Here is an 8,530-nt window from a genome sequence, read left to right as displayed (position 1 = left end):
CACAGCCATGACACACTTCTCTTTAGTTAACAAATGACCAATCTTGACAGTACATTCTGATGTCCAGTACCATTATGTCCTCATCTAACCTAAAACCCATGGTTTCCTATCAGGTGCATGCTCCACTGGAGTCGATTTCATACTTGTCAGGGAAAGCAAATAGTACTTGTATCCCTCTTCTTTTTCTTGACTGGCAGGGGAAATAATGAGCAGGATGCTAGAATTCAGGTGTGATGAAGACCAGTGGTTACAACTGTAAAGGAAACTGTGAAATGTGCTCACCTGGAAATTTGTCTCACAGGTGTCCCTTCTCCCACCCCATCACATCAAGCTGTGAAAAGGTTAGGTGATACTGTGAGAAACAATTGAACAAGTAGATTAAAACTACTCTCTCTAAAGAATAAGATTTTGTATCTCTTTAACAAAACTTAATATCAAGTGGTGAGGTTATTTGCAGTTTGTGACAAGGATTCCTACTCCCACAGAAGGACAACTCTGTGAAAATGGCATTCTGATGTGAAGAGGACAAGGCTGCTACAAAAAGGAATGATAAATCATATCTAAGGGATGAAGGAAGTGAAAGCTAAACAGAGCTGGAAAGGGTCAGAAAGGAAAGGATTACAATGGGGGTCTGAAGGGTCTTCCTGCTTTGTCAGTTTCTCTTTTCAGAGTTAAATTTGGTGGAAATGAAAAGAGGATTTTTTTTTTGGTTCATTTTATTTGAGGTTAAAATTGCAAGGTGACTTTGTCTTTCATATGAGATGTTATGAGGAAATACATGTGATATGTGCAGTTTGTGATGACTGAGAATGTTTGATCACAGGAAGGGATGGCAAGGGGAGAGGGAAATTTTCAAGGTCAATTTTAGAAACTTTAAAAATTAAATATTTTGAAACCAGTCCCAGAATTATAATGATTGTATTCTGTACAGTTTTATTATGGACTATAATTTGTCCATGAAAGGTTTGCTGATGCTTGTGCTCGTCCATCGTTGTAAATCACAGTAATATGCACAGAGGGGTTAATAATGACCTTACACTGTGCTCATTTTAGCTAGAAACACTCTGTTCTTGCCCACCCTTCAGTCAGGATGTGGGCAAAGTGAATTTTAAGGAGATGTTATACTCAGCACCTAGCTAAGTGTATATTGTTCTGTGCTGTGCCATGCCATGTGAGCATACCATGCATTCACAGGGGAACAACAAGCTGTCATTGCAACACTTGAAAGTTAATAATCCTTTTTTCTCATTAAAGCTCTTCGGCACAGAGACAATACTGATTGGAGCAGGGTTACACTGCTGCTGACTTCCAGTCTGCTGTTGTCTCCATTACTTTGGATGACCTTCCTTTACCTTGCTTTGACTTGCCCTACTTGAACAACTGGGAGCTGACCTTCCTTCAAACACCTTCCTGTGAGTGCCAGAGGATGGCAACAGCCTTCTACAATTCACTGGGAAAGACTCAGTGGAGAAGATTATCAAGCTGCAGCATTGAGCAGCAGTCACTGGGCTTTTCCAAGCCCCAGTGAAATGTGCAGCTGAGAAAACCCTGGGAAGGACAAAGCCATTCTGTCATGGTTTTGTAAAGTGGAAGCTCCCATGCACATTGCAGGTGTTGAAATAAGGAACAGGCTCTCTCCAACAAAATATGAAAATGTCCTTTTAAAGGAGGAGTGAGTCACTTTATGGCAAATATCAGAAAGATTACATCCTAGAATGGCCATATTTTCTCCAATGACTATAAAAATCCTCTACAGGATAGCTCAAGTAACCACCATCAGTGAAGATGATGTTGTTACTTTTCAGTGGTAAACAGACTGAGATTAAACCACCTACCTTTAGCAATCTGTAGGCACTATAATCCCATCACAGTTAACAGCCACACAGCCACATCTGAGACACCTCTAAAGAATTCAAGGATCCACACCAGACTGGCAGATATGAGAAGGGAAAACATCCTCTTCTAGAACTACAGATGGAGATAGGTGGAGTCTTCTAGGTGCTAGGTATTTAAGCTATTGAATTCCACCTCCCAGAATGCATTTAGACTTGAATTTAGGTGTTAGTAGTCTAAGCAGGATCCTATCCAGATAGTTGGAGGAGATGAATTCCATACAACAGATCTGAAGACCTATGTCAGTTTTGAAATGTGGTATGTGATTTCAGGAGAACCAACAGTATTTTTGCTGTGTGACTTTCTGCTTCTCTATGGAAAGATGTGGAACAAAGGGCCATGAAGATAACTAACGGGCCTGGAGTGTCACTCAAATGAGGAAAGGATGAAAGAGGTGGGAATTTTATTCTAGAGAAGGGAAATTATTTTAAAGCTACAGCCTTTCTCACTAAATAATTTGCTATTGTAGTGTATTGGTTTTGTGTGGCCACGTTTTGGGAGTGGGGATGGTTGCAGGTGGTGATTTCTGTGAGCAGCTTCCAGAATGTTCCCCCTTGGCAGAGCCAATGCCAGATGCCTCCAAATTGGACCCACTGCTGGCCAAGGCTGGGCCAATCAGCGATGGTGATAACACCTCTGTGGTAACATATTTAAGAAGGGAAAAAAAGTCACTGTGCTGATGTAATTGTGCTCAGAAGAGATGAGTGAGAATGTGTGAGAGGAACAGCTATGCAGACACCAAGGTCAGTGGAGGAGGAGGAACTGGAGCTGAAGCAGAGGTTCTCCTGCAGCCCATGGTGAGGCAGCTGTGCCCCTGCAGCCAATGGAGCTCCATGTGGGAGCAGAGATCCTCCTTCAATCAGTGGAGGGCCCCACCCTGGAGCAGGTGGATGCCCAAAGGAGGCTGTGACCCTGTGGCAGGGACCTGCAGACCTGTGGAGAGAGGAGCCCATGCAGGAGCAGGTGGCTCTGGAAGGACTGCACCCTGCAGAGAGGAACCCATGCTGGAGCAGTTCATAAAGAACTTTAGCCCATAAGAAAAACATACACTGAAGAAGTTCATGGAGAACTGTCTCTGTGGGAGGGAACCCACACAATATCTCCTCTCCTTGAGCAGCAGCAGGAACAGTGTATGATGAACTGACTGTAAACCCCATTCCCTGTATCCTCACACCTCTGGAGAAACAGGTGGAGAGAGGAAGGAGGAAGGGGAGGGAGAGAGTTGTTTTTAAGATTTATTTCTCATTTTCCTGCTCTTATTTTGATTGGTAAAAAAATAAATTAATTTTTCTAAGTCAAATGTGTTTTGGCCAGTATGGTAATCAGTGGATTATCTCTCTCCCAGACCTTATCTCAACCCATGAACCCTTCATAATATTTTCTGTCTCCTTCTCATTTGCAGAGGCAAGTGACAGAGAGGCTTTGGTGGGTACCTGGCATCCAGACAGAGACAACCCACTACATTCAGTGCAAACACCACATTTTCCACAGGGCATTTTTAAATCCTATCCATTATAAAATACAGATTAACTTGTATGAGTGTGTCTGTCTGTTGGCATCGTTTTTCAAGATAAAATCTCCCTGAGGAGGAGAAAGTGCTGAACATTTCTACAGTAATCAAGGCAATTGGCAAATCAATTATACCACAGGCATCTTTCCTCCCATTTAAGACAGTTTGTTTCATTTTCACACCATAAATGTGCAATCTAAACCAACAAATATATTTGAGCTAAAAAAAAAAAAGCTTTTAACCAAAATTCAGGAATGTCCTGAATGCCAGATTGCTTGTGCTGCCACAGTTCTAGATGCTATCATCAAATTATATAATCTCAATGCATTGAGATAGTTTGGATCATGTTTTGCTCCACAGATAGGACAGTATAGTGTAACATTTGTCCAAATTGCCTTGTAGCTACAAATTCAGATTTGATTTTTTCCATTTTCCCATTTGTTCTGGATAAATTGAAGCCAAAGATCCTTCCTTCTTAACATTTTCTGTAACAAATTCAATTTGTAGAGCTGTGTCATAATGGACTGACCATAAATGGCGCAAATCTGCCAGTAATTGGCAAGCAAATGCTGTCTGAATTTGATTATGTTTATTTTTATAGAGCTCAGGTCTTACAAAGTCAAACATTTTTTATGTGAGTGTTGAGGGCATTCAATTACCTGCAGGACTGTGGACTAGTAATTCACGTGTGTTACCTGACTTACTCCTGAATTTACTAAACAAAGGTGTGCTTAGAGTCAGTTCAAGGTGATACAGGCAAATCTTCACTTTGCTGCTCTCAGGACAAAGACCTGGGAGTAAGTCACATTCATGCCATGGCAGCAGGTGAAGCAAAAGTGGTGGAAGGAAGAAAGGGGGAACAATACTTCAAAATCAATTTTTCTGGTTCCACTGCCTCCACAGGGAAAGCAGAACTGTGACTTTGCCTTGAGGAGCCATCAATGCCATTTTAAACACATTGTTTTCCACACCACCTACCTCCTCTCACAGCTTCAAACTTTCTCCAGTGATGGCAATGATAAGTAACTTAGCTTCTGAGGAATTTAGTAAAGCAGGCATTATGGATTTTTTCACTTGTCTTTTCTCCTATCTATTAGTTTAGGAAATTGCTTGCCTTGCTTATGTGTGATTTAACTCTCTGTATGTGTCCAAGAACCACACACACAAAACATCTCGTGCTTCCCATGGCCAGATAAGATCAAATAGTGCAAATGTCCTACAGCCAAAGAAAATAATAGCTGTGTTTTCAAAGCAGAGAACTATGTAGGCAGAAAAAGAAGTTAGGAAGCTTGCTAACATCATCCCAGGAATTAGCCATGGGTAATGAAATATCCAACCCAACATGCAAGCGCTTTTCTAACTAAATTACCTTATAATTCAGATATTGGCTGTTGGGTTTGTATTAACATATGTATTCATATATTTTAACATACAACTCCTAACTGATTTTAGTAGGGAACTGTAGAGGGTTTATTTATTGGCAGACTGCCTCTGTGACTGAGCAGGGCTGTGGGAGGCTTAAGTGTGTTCTGGGTAATGTAGTCTGATTTCTATTTTAATGGACTGAATAACTAGAGCAGGCACTTATGGTAAATGGCCCGACTGAGAACTCAGCAGCCATTTGAGGTAAGAGAGAGTTTAAGATAAAAGTAATAATCTGTAAGGGTTTAAATCTATTGCTCTAAAAGAGGATAAAATGTATAGTACCAGAGACCAAGAGTACAGGTGGGACATTCTGTTCTGCATCTGACCTGGATGGTGATTTTCTGTCTGATTTTGCACAAATTTGGGGAATATTCCTGGGTGATGATCTGAATGTCCATAAACCATATTAATTTATTTTCCACTTGGGAAACCATGGAAGGAGAGATTTTGGAGCTTAACTAAAGTTCCCAAGGTGCTTTAACATTGCTGGATGACTGCTATTCAGTAAATATAACATTTTGAGGTAAGTTTAATCTATCTGAAGTAATTCAGGAGGATTTCCACTGAAGCCTACTGAGCTGTAATGATGCAATGGTAGCATGAGTAAGATCATTTTTCAGTCCTTCATTAGGAAGAAAAAAATCTACCTCTCCCCAGCTTTCTGTGTTGGGTTGTTGTTAATGCCACTGTGCTGGGTTGGGACTTAACCTCAGGTGAGCACTGTTTTGTATCCTCTTTGAGTCTGCACAACGTCTCACAAGAGGCTGCAGCTGTTTGCAAAGCCATCAAGAAATTTAACCACTGATGACTGAAGATGTCTATGGGTTAAAACAATGTAGGGCATCACAAAAAAAATAAAAAAAATCCCTATAATTTTATCAAGGCAATATTATATTTTAAGACAAATACTTCAGTCTCTTCATGTTTAAAAAACTCAGGATAGAGGAAAAGTCAGCAAAACAAACTTGACTCACAAAAAATGGATTAAGATTTATTTCCATTTCTTCTTATTTTAAATATTTTTCTCCAAGGCTTTTGGATTTCAGTCTCTAACTCACTGAGTCTGAGGAGAATTTGATTTTTAAAAAATAATAATATAGAATCTCAGTCAAAAGTGAATTGTATGAAAGACCATACAGGGTATCATGGAACTTTTAAAATATAAACACTTTTTAAAAACCCTGAACGGAGTTTGGTGTTTTCCTTGATTTTTGTTCCTGAAGTTTATGTGCTTCTGACAGACAGAAACTAAAATTTAGTGAAAAGATGATCTGGTGAAGTACTTTTTATTTCCTGTTCTTCTGGGAGCAAAAAGAAAGGGTTGGCTTTCAAGTTTCAATCATAACATAAGCAGGTTTAAGAGTAGAGCTAAATCAAAAGAACATAGTTCCAAAGAAATTGAATTTTTCCTTATGGTCTGCAGTGTGTGGAGGGCCTTGCTGTGTGTGTAACCCAGACACCTAGACTTGGTGGGACTTCAGCTGCAAGCTCAGTTGGAATTGCATTCCCAATAAATTCAGTGAAGAAAAGCTACGAGGTGATGTAGAGAATGTGTGGTTAAATTTTGGGTGCTTACAAGGGCAGACAGCATTGGAGAGCAAGTGGGGAGGTTCACTTAGAACATCAGTCTAGGTTTGTAAGACAAACTTAAGTTTAAATCAACTAAGTTATTACCTTTATTTTTTTTTTCTCTTCTAAATGTAAAAAGGAAAAATAAAAGGAAAAATAAAAAGAAAAATAGGCATCTGTTTTAAATCTCTACATCAAGTTTGTGCTTCTATGGGCTGGGTGATTAACTTTGTCAGAGCAACTACAGCTCTGATTCAGTAAAATATTCTTTGAATCTAAGTTAAGTCCAAGTGCTGTGCACTCTGCTTTCCTGAAGAGAACACAACATTTCAAACTGAGAACTTAGATGTAAATTCTATACAATATCAGCCCCCCAAAAGGAATTAAATGTGTGAGAACATTTCTGCTATTTCTATGTAGTCATGAAAAATTAATTTATTTCAGAAAGGATCTGAACCAGCACATTTCTGGGATAAAAGCTTGTGTCATAAACCACAAAAGAACAATTGTAGCCTTTTGCTTAAGCATAGAGAATATTCCTAACAGTCCCCATCCCCTTCTGCCCCCAAAGTATTTACTGTTCTCTAAAGGTTTGGGGCTTGTGTCTTGAACTTTTTCTGGTCTCAACGTTTTCTGACAGATATATTTTCAGGTCTTTTTTATTCTTCCTCCATTCACTGAAGAGCTTTGTAGCTGTACCAAGATATCTTAGAGTGTGTCTGGTATTAGCAACAGTACTACTTGTCTTTTTTATCTTTCTTGGTGTCTGCACAGAGTTGCTGTAACCTTGCTTCCAGCGCAGTCAATGGACAGAGAGAGATGCAGCATCAGGGTGTGGTGAAAGCACAAGCATCCCATGCCTGTCCTGCTCATGGAGTGCATACTCCTGGTGATGGGGATGGAAGAAACAAAGGTGTATTTTTTGTTTTGATTGTTTTAAACATGAGTTTTACCGGCATGGGGCTCAAAGAACAGTCTGCAAGGGGTAGGCAAGCTTCCATATCACCGGTTTCAAAAGTTCTTTATTCACAGAACAATTTTTGCTTTGAACCAGCTGTTCAAGTGATGGAGCCTGGACAATACCTTCTGTTGTTTTCCCATTTGTTTACATCCTGCCAATTTCACATATAACAAAAGTGTCATCAACAGCAGTGTTGTGTCCTTATCATACGGAAAAGACAAGCCTGTACAGAATTTATTTCTGTTTCTGGAAATAGACAGGAGTCTGAGGCAGCATCTATACCAGGAAATTGAATAGTGAGGGCAACACTATTTTGACCCTGAGGCCAGCTGACACCATCTAGTGCCATCTATCCTACTAAAGTCTCATCTTCCAAAACTAGGAGGTTGTGTCTCAGCTGTCTAATGGGGAGTGCCCTTGTTTAGTTCTGACCCCCTGAGCATCCCTGGGAACTCCATGGGATAGTGCTAACCTGGACCTGGACCTGGACTAAAGCATGCCAAGAGCTGGTGAAGAAGTTAAAAGTATGGATGACTGAGCTGCCTGGTGTCTGAGCCCTGGCACTGTTTTATTCACTTATGTAACCTTGCCCTGATGCTCCTCTGTGGATTTCAGATGTTGCTGTTTGTTGTCTCTGTATCTCACTATTGAGCCCAAGTTCTGCAGCCATGGTTTTGGAGGTGGGGAGGCCAGGAGATGGCTGCATGGCAGAGGTTAACTACTGTTTCAGAAAGTTACTGGGATAACACAGGGCACACAGAAGAAGATGCAAATAAGGCCCCTATATTCTCCCTTAAGCATATATTATATGCTTAGCGTGGCACTTCTATTACAGAATTTAATTTTCAACATAGAGAAAGAAAAGTGAAGGGAAAGAATTCCCCAAGAATCTTGAAGTGCACTGTGTTTCTGCAAATACGTGCAAAATAATTTGCTCTTTATATTATTATTCCTGAATGAACTAGTACTTTTTCATAGGCAAGAATAGCTTTATGTTACAGCTTGGATTCTACCTGCATGACAGCTTGGGTTAGAAATGACCTTAAAGGTCATCCTATTCCAGGGCCCCTGCCATGGGAAGGGATACATTTCACTAGACCAAGTTGCTCAGGCCCCCACCCAACCTGGCCTTGAACACTTGCAGGGATGGGACATCCACTGCTTTGGGCAAT

General features: G+C 40.4%; 1 long non-coding RNA gene across 1 annotated transcript; it reads left to right on the top strand.

The window, feature by feature from the left end:
* Positions 1–344: 344 nt before the first annotated feature.
* LOC147654594 (uncharacterized) lies at positions 345–3,193 on the top strand. Its single transcript, XR_015282500.1, has 2 exons — positions 345–602; positions 1,255–3,193. It is a non-coding gene; the product is annotated as an uncharacterized LOC147654594 (long non-coding RNA).
* The last annotated feature ends 5,337 nt before the right edge of the window (positions 3,194–8,530 follow it).

The sequence above is a fragment of the Cyanistes caeruleus genome, chromosome 2 (genome assembly GCF_971803275.1).
Source record: "Cyanistes caeruleus chromosome 2, bCyaCae1.hap1.1, whole genome shotgun sequence".
Classification (NCBI taxonomy): Eukaryota; Metazoa; Chordata; class Aves; order Passeriformes; family Paridae; genus Cyanistes; species Cyanistes caeruleus.
This window is presented reverse-complemented; position numbering and strand designations above follow the sequence as displayed.